The 22,114-nt window shown below is 37.4% G+C and overlaps 1 pseudogene; it reads left to right on the forward strand.

Moving 5' to 3' along the window:
• The first annotated feature begins 21,465 nt into the window (after window positions 1–21,465).
• LOC122738357 lies at window positions 21,466–21,847 on the forward strand (annotated as a pseudogene).
• The last annotated feature ends 267 nt before the right edge of the window (window positions 21,848–22,114 follow it).

A 22,114-nucleotide genomic window follows, 5' to 3' on the forward strand; every position in this document is an offset into this window, starting at 1 on the left:
AGGCGCTATTTACAGTTGAGGTTAAAAGACTTGCCCCAGGGTCACACAGCTAATAAGTGTGTCTGAGGCCGGATTTGAACTCAGGTTCTCCTGAATCCAGGGCCAGTGCTTTATCTACTGTGTCACCTAACTGTCCCCATGAGATTAGATTTGAATTCAGATCTTCCTGACTCTAGGCCCAGCAAACTGTACCACCTCCTTGCCTCTTAGAACTCATTTATTCCACCCTTCTCATTTTCTGATGAAGAAACTGAAACTTGATGTGGTAAAGTGACACACTGATAGTAAACAGCACAGTCTGGATTTAAAACTATGCTGTCTCCAAATTTGGTGCTCTTCTGACTACCCCATGCTGTCTTATCTTCTGGTCCAACACATGATTATACCCTTTTGCTGCAACATGGCCCTAGGCAAACTCAACATATAGGAGGTCCAAAAGAACAAAAGACTAACAGGAACCAACAGGGCATAAAATCCTAGGATTTCCCCAACTCTCAAAAAGCAATCTGACAGGTAGCTCAGGATAGTTTTTGGTCCTAACATTTTCTTCACTTTGAAACTAGACTCAAGGTCTTTATTTAGCCTAGTTTAATGTGTTGGTGACCTCTAGCTTTGTTCTCCAAAAAGGTTTTTGGAACCAGGTTTATGACAAAAAAGTTAATTAGTGGCTTCCCATTTAATAGGCTTAGTTAAAGTTGATGGTATTTCCCCTCTACTTCAAAGGGTACAATTTCCACAATTGCTGATTCGTGTAAAGTTATCTGTATCTTTATTGCCTTTGGGGAGGGAGGGGAAAGAGATGGGGGTTATCTGAGCCACATGCTGCCAACTTAATGCAAATCATTTTTTTTTTCTCCTTGCTGTCTCTCGGAAATGAATCATACTTTCTGCCATCCTCCTCCCAGCCTACAATGCAGGGCCCAAAATGCAAAACAGAACTAGTACCACGCTGTTGCAGGGCCATTCCACATTAAGTTGATAAATCATGCAGGCAGAAGTCATTTGTCAAAAATACATTTACTTGAATCAAATTCACTTTGTGTGCAGGGGGTGCTGGATCGGTTAGCCAGCTACTGCTAAATAATTTATCAAACCCTGATTTGTTTGAAATGTAATACAAAAACAACCCCAAAATGAAATTAAACAAAAGTTCCTCTATCTGGGACTAGTACATTGGAAGAAATGTAATTATAACACATCACCCTATCATAAACGTGTCTGGCCAATATAGACATGTTTTTTATAGTTTTATAGTTAAGTAGTTGGTATTCTATCTCCAAATGGTGACAATAAAGAATGTTTAATATATTTTTTACAGGTGTTGATTTCAAATTGGGTGTTATTCCCTCTCTTCATATTTCCCCGTGTGAACTCTAATAAGATATTATTACTTTTTGCTGAAGAATGCGGAGTGAATAATAATTATCTATGTGTACATACAAAGCCTCTGGTTTTACACTGAAGTCTCAAATGACTCTGAACATGGAGTCACTTTATCTCATCTAATTCTGGAATTTAACAAACTTCCAAATAAAACAACATATAGATAGTCTACTTATAATATTTCCGTGACTAGCAGTAACATCATTGATAAATTACAACAAAATCCTACCAGAACATGGCTGGAACACTCTTTGGTTGATTAGGGACAAACTCAACTTACACTGGAGCCTCAGTGGCATTTAGATTTGGAGCTAGTGGGGACCCTATAGGAGTCATTGAATCCTACTCATGCATTTTAGAAATGGTGGAATGTAGAAACTGGCCCAAATAACACTGGTATTAAGTAGAAGAGCTTTAATTAAACCCAGGTACTCTGTATCAATTTGTTCTTAAAAATTATTTTTACAAGCATTTATAACTTGTCCCTCCCACTACCTTCTTTCCACTTTGAGTAAATTTGCAAAAAAAAGCTCTCATTGAAAAAAATCCCCAGCACCAGATGGATTCACAAGTGAATTCTACCAAACACTTAAAGAACAACTAATCCCAATACTCTATAAATTACTCGAGAAAATAAGTGGAGTCCTACCAAATTCCTTTTATGAGACAAATATGGTGCTGAGACCCAAACCAGGAAGAGCCAAAACAGAGAAAGAAAATTATAGACCAATCTCCCTAATGAATATTGATACAAAAATTGTAAATAAAACACTAACAAAAAGGTTACAGCAATACATCACAAGGATTATTCACTACGACCAGGTTGGATTTATATCAGAATGCAGGGCTAGTTCAATATTAGGAAAACTATTAGCATAATTGATCATATCAATAACAAAACCAACAGTAATTATATGATTATCTCAATAGATGCAGAAAAGGCCTTTGACAAAATACAGCACCCATTCCTATTAAAAACAGTAGAGAACATAGGAATAAATAGAGTTTGACAAATGACAGGGAATATTTATCTAAAACCATCAGTGATCATTATTTGTAATGGGGATAAGCTAGAAACCTTGCCAGTACACTCAGGAGTGAAGCAAGGATGCCTATTATACCTCTATTATTTAATATAGTGCTAGGAATGTTAGCTATAGCAATAAGAAAAGAAAAAGAAATTAAAGGAATTAAAATAGGTAATGAGGAAACAAAGAGTGATAACTCTTTGCAGATGATACTTAGAAAATATTAGAGTTCAACTAAAAAGCTACTTGAAATTATTAACAACTTTAACAAAGTTGCAGGATATAAAAAATCCACATAAATCATCAGCATTTCTATATATTACCAACAAAGTCTAGCAGCAAGAGGTAAAAAGAGAAAGTCCATTTAAAGGGCCAGTGCTTTATCCACTGTACCACCTAGCTGCCCCCTCTGCATACCCTTTGATCCAGCAATAGCACTGCCAGGTTTATATCCCAAAAACATCCCCAAAAGAGAAAAAGACAAAAATATTTATATCAGATCTTTTTGTAGTGGCTAAGAATTGGAAATCAAAAGAAGGCCCATCAGTTGGGGAATGGCTAAACAAGCTGTGATATATGATGGTGATGAAATATTATCGTGTTATAAGGCATGGCAAGCAGGATGAAAGAAAGAAGAAAGAAATGAAAGAAGGCCTAGAAAGACTTCTATAAACAGATGTATAGTGAAGTGAACAGAACCAAGAAAATATTGTGCACAAAGACGACAAAATTGTTTGATGAAGAACATTCTAAGCAACAAAATGATCCAAGACAATCCCAAAGGACTAGTGATGAAGCATACAATCCACCTCCAAAGAAAGAAATGATTTTGATGGAATACAGACTGAAGCATGCAATTCACTTTCTTTCATTTTTTCTGTTATTCAAGTTTTCTTATAAAAAATAACAAATATGGTAATGTTTTACATGATTGCTTACCACCTCAGGGAAGGGTTAGGGGAGGGAAGGAAGGAGGGATAAAATTTGAAACTCAAAACTTTAAATAAAAATGTTTATTATTTTAAAAAATAAAAAGAGTAAGGCTTTTGACCAAAAGACCCTCATAAAAAATTCATAGCATAATAAAAAACTTCTCACATTGGCCATAAGTAAAAATATATCTTTTTTTGAATTCTATGTTCATCACCTCTGTGGCAGGAGACAAGTGGCATATTTCATCTTCATTCTTTTAGTCTCTTGGTTTATTGTTGTATTGATTAGTTTTAAATTATTTCATAATAGCTTTTCTCTAAAAATGTCATTGTTTAAATTGTTCTTCTAGTTTGACTCACTTTGCTAGATATAAGTTCATGGAGGCCTTACCAATTTCCTCCAAGACTCTCCATTTTGTCATTTCTTATGGTAAGATAAAATTCCATTAAATTAATATTCTCCAGTAGGTAGCTCCCTCACACTTTGGCTATTATGAAAAGAGCTGTAATAAATATTTTTGTACACAAAGGTGTGTTTCCTTTTTATTCTCTTTGTGTTACAAGTTAGGTCAAAGTGTATACAGTTTAGCAACTTTTAGTGCATAGTTTTAAATTTGTTTTGTTTGTTTTTCCCCTTCAAAAAAACCTTGATGTAATTTGATGTGAAAACTCATGTGGCCTTGGTATGAAAATTCACTCTTGGTTTGCAGCTAATCATTTTTTTGGTGGGAAGGGACAGTCATGGGTTCCCTATTGGCAATCTGGTGAAGCTTATGGAACTCTTCTCAACATATTTTAAAATGCACAAAATAAAATATATAGGATTACAAAGAAAACAAATTATATTAAACTACAATTAGCAGTTTTTTAAAGTCAAATTCGCAAACTCTAGGTTAAGAACACCTAACATGAATAGTTTTAGCAAATTAACTTTGGGAACTGAGTTTAAATGATTTACCCAGAATCACCCCATCCTGCTGGTATATGTGTCAGAGGCAGGGCTTGGACCAAGTTCTTGACTCCAAGGCTTAACTTTCATCTATTATGTCATCCTTTCCTTTGCTGCCATATTGTGCATAAACATCCTCACTGAACCCTTTGTTCCTTATAATTGATATTAAGTAGCGTCATATAAAGTGAACTAGCATTTGTTAAGTACAAATGGGTAGGGCACTGTTGTAAGCCCTGGGAAGACAAATTCAACCAAATACAGAGTCAATCCCTACTCTTAAAAGAGGTTAAATTCTAATATAAGAAGACCACACTGAAAAGGAATCTGAAAAGGGAGGGGAAGATGGAAAGAACTCTGGAGAATTAGAATTGGAGTCCAGAGCGAGATGAAGGAGTGAATGTGACTTGTCTGGGAACTCCCCTTAAAATGGAGTTTATGGGAGGAACTAACTAGTAAGAATAAGGATCTGTAGGTATTTAGTGCTCTTCCATTGAGAAGACTCTTAGGTAGGGGAGAAAAAATCCTGAGTCTGCATCAGGACTAAAGCAATGAATAGTCTATTCTGGTACATTCTTTTTCAGAGCCAGTAGAAAATAAAACAATGCAGTTATATTCATAACATTGTTCTGCATGAAGTCCAGCACAAAGACTGAATCTGACCTGAAATAATGACATCCATAACTTATTTAGTGTTCAACATTTGAGGAGGAGTTAAGTGACTGCTAGGATCACAAAGCTGGTCAGTGTCAGAACTAGGATTTAAGTAGAGGTCTCTACCGACTCTTAGTCCATCACACTTTCCATTATAATAAGGGGATGACAGGGGCAGCTAGGTGGCGCAGTGGATAAAGCATCAGTCCTGAATTCAGGAGTACCTGAGTTCAAATCCAGCCTCAGACACTTAACACTTACTAGCTGTGTGACCCTGGGCAAGTCACTTAACCCTCATTGCCCTGAAAAAAAAATAATAATAAGGGGATGACAAAAGTTGATTTTTATCTTCGAGGCAGTATGGTCCATTTCCAAAGCAACTTCCTTTCCTTTAAACCTCTGCCACTAAGCAGAGGAAGTTGAACATTATGATTTCTGAAGTTCCTTCCAGGTTCTAAGTCCTATGACTCTAGTGGATGGTGAGGTCTCCCTTAATGGTCGATGGGTGGCAGTATCAGTTTGCATATCACTTTGGGGGGGGGCAGGGCAATACAGCTAGTAAGTGTCAAGTGTCTGAGGTTGGATTTGGACTCAGATCTTCCTGAATCCAGGGCCCATATTTTATCCACTGCACCGCCTAGCTGCATGTCACTTTTGATGGTCTCTGATGTCTTATGGGCCTTGTGCTTATTCTTTTTTCATAATTCCTTTTATTTTTTGAGAAATAATAATACAAACACACACACACATATCACTATGTGCCAGACAATGTGCTATTGTGCTCATTCTTAAGGGGGTGGCCTCAACCTTTGTACTAAGCAGGAACTTTGTATATGAAGTCATCTACTTTCCTCCCTTCCACTTATTTTGTGCCTTCAAGTATCACCAATGATGAGAAATCTGAATTGTCAGTTTTATTTTGTTATTTTCAAAAGCTGTCAGCATTCCAACAAAATTCCACCCAGGTTTGGACCATTCTTTCCCCTTATTTTCTTCCATTATGCAAATGATATCTAGAAAAATTTGACTGTAAATTATTCACTACAACAAAACTGACATGAATTACAATACATTGCCCAGTCTTAAAAACAACCCTCCCAATTGTCCAAATTTTCACTTTGGTGACAGAGCTTATTTTTTGCTCAACAACATTACTGGCCATTCTACCTTGTCCTATCTTCTCCCTCAATGTCCTCTCACTCTCCTTTGGTATACTTCTTATATGTCCTTCTTTATTTATCTTTCAGTATTAGTACTGGGACTGTTCCCATGGTGCAGGCTGAAGCTTCTTGAGCTAGGAGATCATGCAATCAGCAGGTTCTTCCTTGAATGAGACTAGAAGCATGAGAAAAAAATCACATTGAGGGCATCAAGTGGGATCCGGATTAGAAGCTTGGTCAGCATGAAGAAACAAATGGGAGAGACATGGATTAAGAATCCTGCAGAAGTCTGACCTCAGACAATTGACACTTACTAGCTGTGTGACCCTGCACAAGTCACTTAACCCTCATTGCCCTGCAAAAAAAAAGAATCCTGCAGAAGGTCCTGATACATAGATACATAGAAATCAATATAATATGTAGCCTCTGGCTTCCTCTGGCCTGATCATGTGAGGCTGATCCCACCTTTGATTTTTCCTGAAATTAGCTGTGACCTGACATATAGCTCTCGTCCCTGGCACCATTACTCTCAGAAGAAATGGCAATTTTTAAGTGGCAGCAAATACTTTTCTTCTGCCTATGAATCTTGATGCAAGTCCAGGAGAAGGGAAGGACTAAAGTTTGGACTTGGTCCTTTTGATCTTTCAACTCTGCCTATTTTTATATAGTTTTGTGCTCACAAGGACTACTAAAATCCTTCTCTGACCTGCTCTGCAAAGCAAGGAATACCATTTTTTATAGAAAATTGCATTGACAAAATATAATATGTACACATAAGTACATATCATAGTTTAAAGTTTGATCTATATTATCTTAGTTGCACTTCTTGCTATTTGCACACACACAACACTCCCTCCAAACTCTGAGTCTTTCGATTGGCTGTCCACCAAGCCAAGGATACTCTTCCTCCTCTGGCTTCCTTCAAAACTCAGTTAATCCTACCTTCTCTTAGAAGCCTTTCCCAGTCCCTCTCACTTCTGCTACTGCCATCCCTTTGAGATGGTACTCAGATTGACACTGCATATTTGATAGTTTTTTTGCATGTTGTCTCCCTTATTGGAATGTGAGCTCCTTAGGGCAGGGACTGTATTTTTCCCTTTGTATCCCCAGAGCTTAGCACAGTGGCTTACTTCAGGGCAGTAGAAAAAATATCTTAGGGCATTTTAATATCAAGCACTGACAAATATAAATGTGATCAGGGTTTCCTATGCAACTTTGAAAGGGATTTCTCATTTGGTTTTGTAGCATACATATATCAGACTCCAACCCCCAATATACCCAATCCTATATGGCAAAACAAGAGTTTTCAGTTGGATTCTGAAATCAAAACTGTGAAGAGATTCCATAGAGTGGTGAATAGATTGATTATTAAGCAAACACTGCCTTTATTGGTAATGGGTCAACAAAACTGTGGTAAGATTAGTCACAGATATTTTGAAATAGGTAAGGTAAAAATGAAGAATATAAGAATAGGTGGTCAAAATATATGTTGATAAAGAGCACCTAAGCCAGGAGGACCCCCAGAAAAGCTATGTTAGTTCAGAATTAATAAGTGGGTCAGCAACTGCTCAATACTGCTCATGAGCTCCCACTGATGTGTTTATTTTTACCAGTCAGCCAAATGACACATTATATTAGTTAAAAAGCAAATGACATTTACTCAAACAGTCCAGCAAATAAAGTGACAAAAAAATCCATGGATTCTACTCTGACCCCCTTTTCCCCATACTGGGTAACCATAGGACTAATGGAGAAGGGCATATATTCAGAGAATACATATAACTAGGGAACAGACAAGTAGGAAACCCATGCATTCAGGGCACATATGTAAGGGGTATACAGAGGAACCCGTGTACCTAGGATCTGTGCTTGGAAGGCACATATATAAAGATGTGTGACCAGGGCACATGGGATAGCTTTGGCCACAGAGCTGCTGGTATTCTCTAATGTAGTTATTTTTCTCACTTATCCTGACCTCATTGAATAGTTGCCAAATGCCTCTCAATTTTCATCTGCCAGGGTATTTAGTCTCTTGTAGACAGTTGTTCCTCTGTGTGCTATCATCTGTTGAGGGAAGGTGGTTAGAAAGCTCCTCTCTGACATGGAGATCTATAGCTCTACTGTTGCATAGGTAATTGCTATGAACAATTCATCCAGGAAAGCAACAGAAGCTAGCAGAATTCCCAAGACTAATATTATCTTTTGACTTTCTGTGTCTGGTGCTGATTCAAAGTCCATGTTCCTAGACAACTCTCCAACTTAGGGTTAGGAAATTATTTTTAACATCATTTGTGCCCTCAAATCTAATTTTGGGACACTGCCAAAATCCCCCAACAGATTCTTAGGAGCTCTGTAGTGGTTGGAGTGCCAAGGTAAACCTTGTTCTCCAAATTCTTTGATTCCCATGCAAATGAAACTAATTAGTCACCATGAACTACTTAGTCCAAAATTGCCTTTAAAATGCATATTTGCAAACAAAAATCCTGTTAGTCCTCTTTTTGTAACCTTCACTCAGTACAAACGTGCTGTCTTTCTACACAGAGAGACACTGTCTATTACTAAGACACTGTTAAAAATACAAAGGACTGCAATCTTGCTGAGATCCTTACTTATTTAATCAAATCTGCTGTAACTTAGCTACATGAGACTTATGGGATAAAGTTTCTTAGGAAGAATAGAAAAACAATCAAGAAATGAAAGAAGAGCCTCAATGTAGTCATTCACTGGGAGAAGCCCAGAGGTCCAGAGGGAGTGTGCTAACTCATTCAAACTAGAAACAAAGTATAGCAACTTTGCCTCAGTGGCCAATTCTTGAAGTTTCCTGGAAATATGGTTCTAGTTAATTATGTAAAAATAAGGATGGGGTGAAACAGGGTACACTGACTTTATTGCATGATTTCTTTGATCCAAATTGGCAATTCTTTCCTTGCAATTTAGCCGTTACTTGAAATGCCTTTGCTTCCTGGAATTCTTTTTTTTTAAATTTTTTTCCATTTTTATTTATTTTAAGTATTTTCCAATTACACTTTAATCTGGTTTGGTAGCACTCATCCACATTCAGGTCCATATGAGGATTCACGGAGGGGCAGAATGTTCGACAACTTTGATGTAGACAATGACTACAGTAATATAAAAGGAAACAACAATGATAACAACAACAAAGCAAATGCAAGGGAATTCTATGAAATTATAATGATCAAGCTTGGCCCAAAAGAAAAAATAAGGGAAAGTACCTCTCTTCCAGGTGGCAAAATGGATAGAGCTCCTGGCCTGGAGTCAGGAAGACCTGAGTTCAGATCAAACTTAGACACTTACTAGCTGTGTGACCCTGGGCAAGTCACTTAACTCTGTTTGCCTCAATTTCCTCATCTGTAAAATGAGCTGGAGAAAGAAATGGCAAATCACTCTTTGCCAAGAAAATCTCAAATGGAGTTGCAAAGAGTCAAGACTGAACAACACCACCTCCCTCCCATTTTGGAAGGAGACAGAGAAATCTGGATATGAAACTTTGTATGTAATATCAGAGTTGGTTAATATTTTTTATTAGTTTTGCTTAATTTTTTTTCTCTTTTGGTCTTTTTATTAAGGATAGTTCTCTACAGGAGAATACATTGAAAGGTGTAGATGATTGATATAAAAATAAAAGATATCAATAAAAATTAAATAATGGATTCAAAGGAGGTAGCATATGTAGTGGCAAGAGAATTGGATTTGAAGTCCTCTTACTTGAGTTCAAATCCTATTTTGGCCACATAGTAGCTTTGTGACTTTAGGGTACTTAATCTCTCTGTGTCTCAGTAGTTCCATTTGTAAAATTAGGGACTTGGTTGTACTAGATTATTTATTAGATATTTTCTAGCTTTTGATTCTATGATCCGGTGAATATAAAACACAAGCTGGAGATTGTTCCAGTTTTCCAGTTTCACCAATATCAGTAGATGCCTAAACTTCAATTAATATCTGGGCATCCATTTGTTGGCTTTCATTGGGTGCTATAACTGGCTAATTAGCCTGATGCTGGATGACAGATAGCTTAGCCAGCCAGTAATAGGGGATTTTTTTTGATTTATTCTTTTATTTTTGATTTCTTTATTTTGATTTTTAATTTTTAAAAAAATTCTGAATAGAATTTTATTTTCCAAAATATATGGAAAAACAAAATTTTAACATCAATTTTTAAAAAACTTTGTGTTCCAACTTCTCTTCCCCTCTCCATTCCCGTCCCCCACTCACAAGAACTCAATCAATTCAAAATAAGTTATACATGAGTAGTCATGGAAAAATTCCTATATTAGCTAGTTGTGAGAGAAAACAGTAAAAAAAAACCCCAAAACTTCAAATTAAGGAATTGTCAAAGAGGAAATGAAAAAAAAATTTTAATGTGTTTCCATCTGTTTTCAAATACTATCAGTTCTTTCTCTGCAGATGGGCTGCAATCTTCATAAGTCCCTCAGGGTTACATTGGATCATTGCCTTGCTGAAAACAACCACATGCTTCCCAGCAGATCATCCTCCGCTATTGCTGTTATTTTGTATACAATACATTTCACTCTGCTTCAGCTCATGTAGGTCTCCCCAGGTTTTCCCAATAGCATCCTATTCATCACAACCTCTATATAGTACCTTAAGCTTGACAGAGAATCTTCTTCACAAAAGCCCAGCAAAGTAGGTACCATACATTTTGCCATTATAATCAATCATCATAACTATTTCCCTCCATCCCACTCCCTTCCCATGACATTTACTCTATCTTCTTTTTACCTATTCCTCCTCAGAGGTGCCTTACTTCTGACTATCTTCTCCCTCACTCTGCACTCCCTTTTTTCACCCTTCTTTCCTTGTCTACTTGCCCTCCTATTTTCCTGCAGGGTTAAATATATTGCTCCTCCCAACTGGGTATGAAAGCTATTCCCTCCATGAGCCCACTCCAATGAGATCAGGGTCCCTGAGCTAATCCTGTGTTCTAAATTTTTCTTCCTCCCTCCCTCCCTCCTCAACCCTCCCTATGAGATCAAGCAATTCACTATGTCATACTGGTGCAGTAATGCAGAACATCTTCATCTTCCTTGAAAGTGTTTTGCTTTTTACTGCTCTCTCCCCCAATCTGTCCTTTCCTCCTTCCCTTCTCCCCCCCCCCTTTTCTACCTCCCTGCCCCAGGGCAAAAGTATATTACTATACCTACTTGAGTATGTATGTTAGTCCTTCTTTGAGCCAATTCTGATGATATTAAGGTTCACTCACTCCCCAACTCCTTCCCTCTCTTCTACTCTCCTCCATTAGCTTTCTTGTTTCCTTCATGTGAAATACCTCTCCCCAGACCATCTCTCCCCTTCTCCCTCCCCCAGTTTATTCCTCCTACACCTCAACCTTATTTTAATGATGTCATCATGGATTAGCTAGATGGCACAGTGGACAAAGCACCAGCCCTGGACCCAGGAGGCCCCCCAAGCTCAAATCCAGCCCCAGACATAAGACACCCCTCCCCATCTGCCCTACAAAGAATAAAACATAAATGCTTTACAGATATCATCCCTTCATATTCAGTTCAGCCCTGTCTTCTGTGAATTTCTTGTGAAGAATTTTTGTTTTGTTTTGTTTTGTTTTTTGGTGAGGCAACCAGGGCCAAGTGACTTGCCCAGGGTCACACAGCTACTAATTGTGGTCACACCTGAACTCAGGTTCTCCTGAGTCCAGGGCTGGAGCTCCAACCACTGCACCACCCAGCAGCCCCTGAATTTCTTATTGAGATAGTTCTTATGATTTCAAAGTATTATCTTCCCATGTAGGAATGTAAACCATTTGATCTTTTAATATCCCTCATGAAGTCTTTTTCCTGTTTACCTTTTTGTGCTTCTCCAGGGTGTTGTATTTGAAAGTCAAATTTTCTATTCAGTTCAGGTCTTTTCATCACAAATGCTTGAAAGACCTCTTTCTCATTGAAATCCCATTTTTGCCTCTGAAAAATTATACTCAGTTTTGCTGGGTACGTGATTTTTGGCTGAAGTCTCAGTTCCTTTGCCCTCTGGAATATCATATTCCATGCCCTTCAGTCCTTTAATGTAGAGGCTGCTAGATCTTGTGTTATCCTTATTGGAGCTCTACAGTATTTGAATTCCTTTTTTCTAGCTGCTTGCAGTATTTTCTCCTTGACCCGGGAGTTCTGGAATTTGGCTATAATATTCCTGTAGGTTTTCCTTTTGGGGTCTCTTTCAGGAGGTGATCGGTGGATTCTTTCCATTTCTATTTTAGCTTCTGCTTCTAGAATATCAGGGCAATTTTTCCTCACAATCTCTTGGAGGATGGTCTCTAAGCTTTTGTTTTGGTCATGGTTTTCAGGTAGTCCAATGATTTTCAAATTATCTCTCCTAGATTTATTTTCTAGGTCAGCTGTTTTTCCAAGAAGATATTTCACACTGCCCTCTATTTTTTTATTCAATTGGATTTGCTTTACTGTGTCTTGGTTTCTCATAAAGTCATTAGCTTCCATTTGTTCAATCCTAATTCTGAGGCAGTTATTTTCATCAGACAGTTTTTTAATCTCCTTTTCCATTTGGCTTTTCAAACTGTTGACTTTTTTCTCATGACTCTCCTTCATCGCTCTCATTTCCCTTTCCATTCTTTCCTCCTTTTCTCTACATCTTCTTTCTATCTCTCCTACTTTCTCTTCAAAGTCCCTTTTGAGAGCTTCTATGGCCTGAGACCAGTTCATATTTTTCTTGGAAGCTTTGGATGTTGGAGCTTTGACCCTGTTATTATCTTCTTCTTCTGAGGTTGTATTATGGTCTACCTTACCCCCAAAGAAGTTTTCGATGGTCTTCTGCTCATCCTGGCTTACTATTTCTTGTCTTTTAACTCCTTTAAGTGTGGTGCTGCTTCCAGGACACACTGTTCAAGCTACAGCATGGCCTGGGGGATGATTGGGCTTCTTCTCAGCCTGCCTGGCCTCACTTTCACTTGATTTTAAACTCTACACTGGGGGGTGGGGTGGGGGGTGGGGCTGCTTCTTGGCTCCACGCCTGTTCTCGGCTTCAGGTGTCTTGGGTTGAGGGTGGGCAGGCTTTAATATCACCTAGCCTGTTCTCACGTCTGGAGATAACCTCAGGCCTATTTACTAAGAAACCAACCAGGAAAGCTTTCTGTGGTGTGGTTCTCAGCTTCTGATGAGACTGCTCCCCTGCTCCCCTCCCCCACCTGGGTCTCCTGCTGCTCAGGATTTGTTCCTGGTTGCCTGCTGGGGTGGGACAGTCGAATCCTTCCCCCCAATCCACTGGTACCCCTGCACTTACCCCCCCCCACCCCCGCCCTCAGGCTAGCAGTTCAGTCCGACAGTGCGCTCAGTTCCAGAAGACACCGGTGCTGCAGCCAATTCAGAGGCACTGGGGCAAATTCCTCTGGTGGGTGTGTGTGTGTTGGCCGGATTGTGGCGACCCCCTGAAATCTATCTATAGCTGGAGAAAACTCTCGGCCCGTATTTTTGTGTGTTTTTCTGTCCCAAGGGTTCTTTTTTTGCTATTTTTGGGGTTATTGTATCAGGAGCCCTGTGAGCTTAATGTCTTTCCTCCACCATCTTGGCTCTGCCCCCTCCTGGAATTCTTAATAGAAATTCTAAATTTATAAACAGTAACCCTCCTGTCTTGCTCTTCTAGGAGACCTGTGATCCTTAATATGTCTCCACTCATCCTGTCTTCAACATCATTATGTTTTGCTTATATAATAAATATATTTTCTTTTAATGATGTTTTTTGATTTATTTCTTCTAGATTGTCTTTCACTTCTGTGTGTACACATTCCCAATCTATGTTATCCCTTTTGTTTATTTGGTGAGGCTTCCTATTGAAGGCTCTAGGATTTTTATTCTGTCCATTATTTTTGCTATGAAGGTCATAAATTTGGCATTTATACTTCTCATTTAACTTTTTTTTTTTTTGGTGAGGCCATTGGGGTTAAGTAACTTGCCCAGGGTCACACAGCTAGTAATTGTTAAGTGTCTGAGGTTGGATTTGAACTCAAGTCCTCCTGAATCCAGGGTCAGTGCTCTATACACTGTGCCACCTAGCTGCCCCTCATTTATCTTTTAAAAATATTGTATTTACAATTCACAGACCAGAACAAGCATCTCTATAATGCAGTACAATGAAAAAGATGATTGCACACAAAACTGCAAATCTACCCTGTAATACTTGGTATTCCCTCCAAATATATAATAAAGTAATCATATCAATTTTTTTTATCTTCTCCCCCTCCCTAGAGATGGCTATCATTAGATGCAAATAGATATTTATCCACCCCTCTAAGAGTTCCTCCATTCCCTCCCCCCAATCTTAATACCTTTCCTCTAAAAGTCCCACCCCTGTCCTGTCCCAATAGTTTACTTACCTCTTTACATGTTCAGAAGAGTTCTACAATGTTCATAAGAGTTCTACACCCTTCCAGATGTACACATTGTTTCCTCTTCAATCCAGATGAGAGTAACGTTCCAACATTACCAGCCCTCTACTCCCACCTGCTTCTTCTGTATTAATTATTCCTTTAATGCCTCATTTTTACAATATAATTGCTTCCTTTTACCTTTTCACATAGATATGTATATATATATATAGTTTGACCTTAATGATTAATTAACTAATTAATTAGCCTGATAATTAGCCTTTAATAGTTTCCTTATATTTCTTTTGGATCTATTATATTGAATTTTCCATTGAGTTTTGGTATTTTTGTTACATCTTTTTGTTTCAGTTCATCAAATGTCCATTTCTTTTCCATTCAGGATTATATTCAACTTTACTGGGGAAGTTATTCTTGGACTCAACCCCAGCTCTTTTGCTCTTTGAAATTTAATGTTCCAATACCCATGGTCTTTTAGAGTAGAAGTTGCTAGGTCTTATGAAATTCTGCCTGTATTTCTGCAGTATTTAAATTGTTTTTTTTTCTTGTTTCTTACAGTATTTTCTCCTTAACCTGGGAATTTTGAAACTTGCCTGTGACATTTTTGTAAGTTTTCCTCTTGGAATCTCTTTTAAGTGCTGAACAGTAGATTTTTTTTTTCTATTTCTACTTCACCACCTTGTTCTAGAACTTCGGGGAAATTTTCCTCAATAATTTCTAGTAATATTTTATCCAGATACTTTTTTTGACTATAACATTCAGGTAGTCTGACAATTCTTATAATATCTCTCTTCAATCTGTTCTCTAGATCAGTTGTTTTTCTAATGAGGTGTTTCAGATTGTCATCTGTTTTTTTCCAGTTTTATTCTTTCTTGGTGTTTTATAACATGAATTAATTCTTCTTGCCCAATTCTAGTTTTCAGGGAGTTATTTTCTTCCTTAAGATTTTGATCCTTTTTTTCCAATTGGTTAACTTTCTTTTCATAATTTTCTTGGATTGCTTTTTCCCCTAATTTTTCTTTGATCTCTCGTTCAATTTTTGAATCTCTTTTTAAGCTTCTCTAAGAGCTCTTTTTGAGCTTATGACCATTTGACATTATTCTTTGTGAATAACATATTTTTAACCTCAATATCTTCTTCTAAATATGAATCCAGAGCTTCTCTTATGCTTCACTCAGACCAAACCTTAGGCCCTGGAGGCCCTGTCTTTTCTGAGGTCCTCTCAAGTTATCTTAGGAGGACAATTACTTTACTTTACTTTACTTTTGCTATTCCATGTTCATTTGTAGAGGAAGTCTAGAGAGCCTGGACATTTCTGACCTACTCCAACATCTTCCCAGAATTTATCATTTATCTTTTAAAACACTCAGTAACAGCATGTTGTGGTTCCATGTTCTCCTCAAATTCCACAGGGTCCTGTGTTGAATCATTTTTCTTTATTTTAAAGTATTCATTCATATATGCCTAGACTAATTTATTAGTTTTTGAGGACATATTTCCTTTGTTGTTACTTTTTTGCCTATTGATTTATCTGTTTATATTCAAAGTCTTGGAGTTTTCTTCTTCCTGAAATATTAGGTAATTTCAGTCTTTCCCTTTCCTTTATTTTCTCTATCATTCATTTTTTGACTCCCTCCTTCTGATTGTGGTTTCCTTGGGGTCTGAGTCTCAGAGTGTCTCAGTTTCTTTTCACACCTAGGTCTCTGCTCCAACTGACTTTGGATGATCAGAATTGGAGCTGGATGATGTGTTCTTTGCCTTAGGCATGATAGAACGATGCTCAGCTTCCCTCTTTACACACAGTGTCCTCTGCTGGCATTAACTGTTTCTTAGTTCTTTAGCAATCTAGAGTTTTACAGCACTGGTGCTTTAGAACCAGCCCTGGCACTGGCATCATCATCATTATCATCATCACAATAATAACATTTATGTAGTGTTATATTTATGTCATGTCATGAGGTTGTTGGCCTGGTCTACTGAGGCTACAAAATTGTTTTCCTTGGCACTGGCAGTTCAGAGCTTTGTATAGCGCTTTTGTTACAGGATTGTAGCCCCCAGCAGGCCTTTGCTCCTGAGGGGCTGTGTCTGCCTGACGACAGGCAAATTAGGGCAAATTTCTGGAGTTGAGGTCTCCATGGCACTGGAAAGGGGGGAGATGGAAGTGTGAGGTGGGTTTTTCTTGTATGCTTATGTCCTATCCTTGGGTCTACTATTGTGGCCATACCTGCCGGTAGCCTGGGAGGTGGGGGAGGGGTGTTGAGTGAGCTCAGGTCAATAAGTGTCCATTCATGGGTTATGGTTTTGTTTTTAACTTTCTTTTTGATTCTTGGTGTCCTAGACCATGGAGACAATTCATATTTGCTTTGTCTTTACCTTTTGGCGTATTTTATGTTTTGGAGAGTTTTGAGAGGTCATGGGGATCAGATAAAATGTCTATTCTTCCATTCTGTTGCTCATGTGTCCTGGAAGTCCAAACCACAATTTTTTAAACCATTTTTGCAGTAGTACGAAGATGATAGGGGCTTTGGATACCTAAAAATGTGATAGGAGGAATTGAACATTTCTCTTGAAAGCAGAAAAAGAGAAAAATAAAAATTGTAAACAGCTAAAGGTTTTTGAAATGGAACTAATTGTATCTAGGCATTTACATGTTTTAAAATCTTGCCCTAAATAGTAGGATGATTTCTTTTAAGTTTGCTGTACTGTTATTAATACTGAGTGATTATTATTAATGCTTTGACTAAATAGATTAAACCCTAAAATATAAAATTTACCAGAATTAGGGGTTGTTATTAGAGACCCAGCAAAGAGTAGAAACTTTTACATTTGGACCCTAAGTCTGTTGCTCAGATACCACCTTTCATTAGGGAAGTGCATCCAAATTATAGGCATAATAATGAAGAAATTGAAAGCTTCCTGTGTGCTGACCTTGCAAACCCAAAATCATAAAGTGATGATAAATGAACATGAATGAATGAAAAAGCATTCACTAAGTGCTTATAATATGCAAGGTATTGTGCTAATACAACAAAGCATATAGTCCTTTAAGGAGCTTACATTCTATCAGGAGGACACATAAAGGGTAATGGGGGCCAGGCAGAGGTGTTTTGGTCACAGAAATCACAGAGATGGTGAGTGAAATCATACGGAAATTGATTAACTTGTACCTCCCAAGACTGACAGCATTGTTCTGAGTTGGAAGAGATATGATGAATTTTCACAAATCAGAAGCCCAGTATCCCAGGGCATGAGCTGGATCTATATGTATCTCATGTAGATTGAAGGACAGTATACATACATACATACACACATATATCTCTGTGTGTTTATACAGATACATACATAAATACAGACACACTTCACTCTGCTACTGTAAAATGATTATATACACACATATATATACATACACATACCTATATTTATGTACATATTTCTTTAACTTTAAAATGTATTTGTGATTTTGACATTCATTTATTATCTGTACTTTACATTCCTCTCCAGTGAAACAATTAAAAAAACCTCATAACAAATGTGCAGAGCCTAGAAAATACTCCCCATGTCCATGTCCAAAAATAGGTGTCCTATTCTACATTTTAAGTCCATCACCTCTGTAGAAGGAAGCAAATAGCATGTTTGATCTTCAGTTTTCTGGCATCATGGTTTAATGCAGCATTGGTCAGATTTCTAAAGGGTGTTTTTTTTTGGGGGGGGCAGGGCAATGAGGGTTAAGTGACTTGCCTAGGGTCATACAGCTAGTAAGTGTCAAGTGTCTGAAGCTGTATTTGAACTCAGATATGCCTGAATCTAGGGCCAGTGCTTTATCCACTGCACCACCTAGCTGCCCCCACCTTAAAGTTTTTAAAGTTGTTTTTTCTTTATAATGTAGAGCAGTATAAGAACAAGGGAGAGAGTTGGAAGGAGTCTCCAACACAAGTGGGTCAGTGTGGTTGTGATGACATTTGATGATGCTGAGTTCCTTTTCTCTCAGGCAAGTTCTCTGTGATCCATTACAGCCTAAAAAAACACCCAAGTTGTTCACTCAAGGAGGTTTTCCTAGGTCTTGATGCTATAGCCACCACTTCTCTTCCTGATTCTATGTTTGGGCAAGCAGTGTGAGAATTCAAGATAGGAACCACTGGCTACTTAGAAGATGAATGTTTGCAGCCTAAGCTAGTTGCTGCTTATTTGAAACTTCTTTCCCAGACATTCTCCTACTTCCTGCTAATGTACTCTCTTCAGAGGTCTTGGGCTATAATGCAGATGTCAGGCAGATGCCAGCTTCTCTGAATCTCATTTTCCTTTTATTTTTTTGTAAAAGTCATCAATTCATTTATTGATTCAATGAATGTTTATTAAGTGCTTTCCATGGATACATATGTCCTGTGCAAGGCAGTGAGGATGTGTAGAACATGTTTCATAGGAAGGGCATTGGGTTAAATGGTCTCTAATATCTTTCTAGTTCCCTAATTCTTCCTTCATCTTCCCCACTGTCACATAGTTTCTTAATTTCCAATAGCAGTAAGCATAATAAGTGCCCATAATATATCACCATCTGACTCTCAATTTCTTAGGAGAATTTTCCATAGTCTCTGACTCTTGACCATCATGGAAAAACAGAAAACTCAGCATTGACAACCTCCATCTCCTCCCAATTTTTCTAGGAGCTCAAAGAGCTGGTTCATGTCTCCAACATTATTGATATGAGATCCACTGCCTTCCAGAAGATCTCCTGTTTAATAAACTGTAAGAGGGAGGGAGGTATGTTTTTTTTTTTATCTGTGCTCTGAGACCATTGTCGATTTCTCACATACTTAGATTTGAGCTTTGTTTTAATGATATTTCCATTTTCATTGTTGTCATTGTGCATATTGTTCTTCTGGTTCTACTTATTTTACTACGCATTAGTTCATATAGATCTTCCTGTATTTTTCTGAATTTTTTGCATTTGTCAATGACTGCACAATAATATTCCATTACATTTATTACCATAGTTTATTAAGCTTTTTCTCCATTGATGAATACTCACTTTATTTCTAGTTCTTTTTAGCATGACAAAAATGCTGCTATGTATACTTTGATTTAAATTGGATTTTTATTCTGTTTTTTACCTCCTTTAATTACAAGCATGGTAACAATGACAGAGTATGAAGAGTTTAGTCATCTTTCTTGGATAGCTCCATACTGATATGCAGAGCGGTTAAACCAGTTCATAGTTTTGCTAAAAGTGCATTAGTATGTCTGTCTTCCCATAACTCTCCTAACATTGATTGTTCATGATGTTTTTTTTCTGTTTTTGCTAATTTGCTGGTTGTGAGAAGGGAGTTTGAATTTATTTATTTTTATTATTAGTGATTTGGAATGTGTTTTTATGTAGTCATTTATGGTTTATAATTCTTTCTTTGAAACCTTTATTAGTATAGTTTGATTACTCACCTATTGAGGGAATGGTTCAATACATTTATGTCATTTCCCTATATATCTTGGATATCAGATTTTTTTATATGTACTGCAGACTCCTCCTCCCCACACCCTGACAATTTCTCTTCTTATTCTATCTTGCATTGATTTTTTATATAAAGGTTTTTAATTTTATGTGATCAAAATTTGGCTTAGAATTCTGATTTCTTTGTAAATGATAGTGCAACAAAAAGTCACACTTTCTTAGTGCTTTTAGGGACTTTAAAGATGATCCAGTTGTATTCTCTCATTTGACAGAGGCACATACTGAGGGACAGAGGAATTGAGTGCCTTAAATACGGTTAATGGCGGGTTGGGGGTGGTGGCATCATGCTTCAGGTCCTGGATTTGGAGTCAAGAAATTCTGGGTTCAAATCCCATCTGTGGCACTTAATCCTTGTATATTAAGGAGAAAATTTCTTAATTTCTGCCTCATTACCCTAATTTATAAAATGAGTATATTAATATTTGTAGCATCTACTTATGAGGCTTTTGTGACTCACAGGTGAGATAATTTACATAAAAACCTTTTCAAACCTTAAAATCTTAAATAATTGTTGGTTATTTTTGTTGTAAAAAAAGAATTCTGATACATATAATTATGAAAGGTACCTACTTTCTCTCTATTTTCAAAAATTCATCATTTAAAGCATGTTGTAATCTATATATGCCAATCATTTCCCTGTGGGTTAGCTGCAATTATGATTCTTCAGATATTGTTGCATTGAACAATGCACAACCATAATCACAAAAATATTGGAGTTAAAAAGATGGGTTTTATTTCAATAAGCAATCCAGTAGACTTGGACATTATGCATATTTCCCAAATGTAATTAAGTCCATTCCCTTTTCTCTATTCAATTTCAGCTTTAGTTCTTTGTTTATCTATCTAAAGTACTTGTCAGAGATACTTATCCATCCATCCATCCATTAATATAGCTATAGATAGATTGACTGGTTTAATGGGCTTCCAATCTAGCTATGCATTTTTGTATATATAATGCACAGACACATATAATATATGTATATAATCTTTTTTATCCACTTTATTTTTCCATAGTACACACTCACAATATATATTTTCATTCACTTGTGATTTGCAGATTTCTTTTGAGTGTCTACAAATTTTACTCAGGAGGCACAGTAGCACACTGTGGAAATCTTCAAATATTAGTCATATTATTGTTGTTGTGGCTTGTTATTATTACTTTAATCAGCAACCAGCAATCTGAAAACAAGAATTTCTAGAAGACTTTACTTTCTGTAGAGGATCCTTCTGTCATTTAGGCTCTGTACAGGAAATTATCTGTGACAATGGTGAACATCTTTGGTGGGCATATGCTTTATGTCTTGATTATATAAGGGTCAAATTGTGGAAATCCTTTTCCTGCTATTTTAAGGTAAGAATTATACTTATTGGTTGTTTTTATCATCTTTGAGGCCAGGCCTGTCTGGTTCCTTCTGCGGCTCCGAGAGCTGGCTCCATCCCTTTTCCGCCATCGCCATCACCATCACTATGAAGTGGATGTTCATGGAGGACCACTCACTGGAACACAGATGTGTGGAACCTGCAAAAACCTGAGCCAAGAATCCTAACCAGGTCCTGGTGATGGTTAAAAAACTCTCAGGCTCTCAGATTGTTGACATTGACAAGTGGAAGTACTTGGTTTCGTCTGACATCACTGTGGCCCAGTTCATGTGGACCATCAGGAAATGGATCCAGCTACCTTCAGAGAAAGAAATCTTTCTGTTTGTGGATGAAACTAACTATGGGACAACTTTACGAGAAGGAAAAAGATGAAGCTGGATTCTTGTACATGGCCTACAGTGGAGAGAACATGTTTGGCTTTGGAAGGCCAGTGCATTCAGCGCATTTTTCCTGCTTGTGTATCTTGTAAATACCCAGTCACTTTCCGTTATTCCACCAGACCCTCTTCACATAGACCCATAGTGCTGGATTTATTTCTTAATGTATTGAAAGATCTTGTTTTATTAAAAAATTAAAGAATTATACTTGTCCTTCCAAATAAATTTTTAGAACCAGAGGGGATATTAGATTCAGTTGAATTCAATTCTGTAAACATTTATTAAGAGCCCACTATGTGCCAGGCATTATGCTAAGTACTGAGGATACAAAAAGAGGTAGAAGACAATCCCAGACCTCT

Source organism: Dromiciops gliroides, chromosome 2, assembly GCF_019393635.1.
Source record: "Dromiciops gliroides isolate mDroGli1 chromosome 2, mDroGli1.pri, whole genome shotgun sequence".
NCBI classification, from domain to species: Eukaryota; Metazoa; Chordata; class Mammalia; order Microbiotheria; family Microbiotheriidae; genus Dromiciops; species Dromiciops gliroides.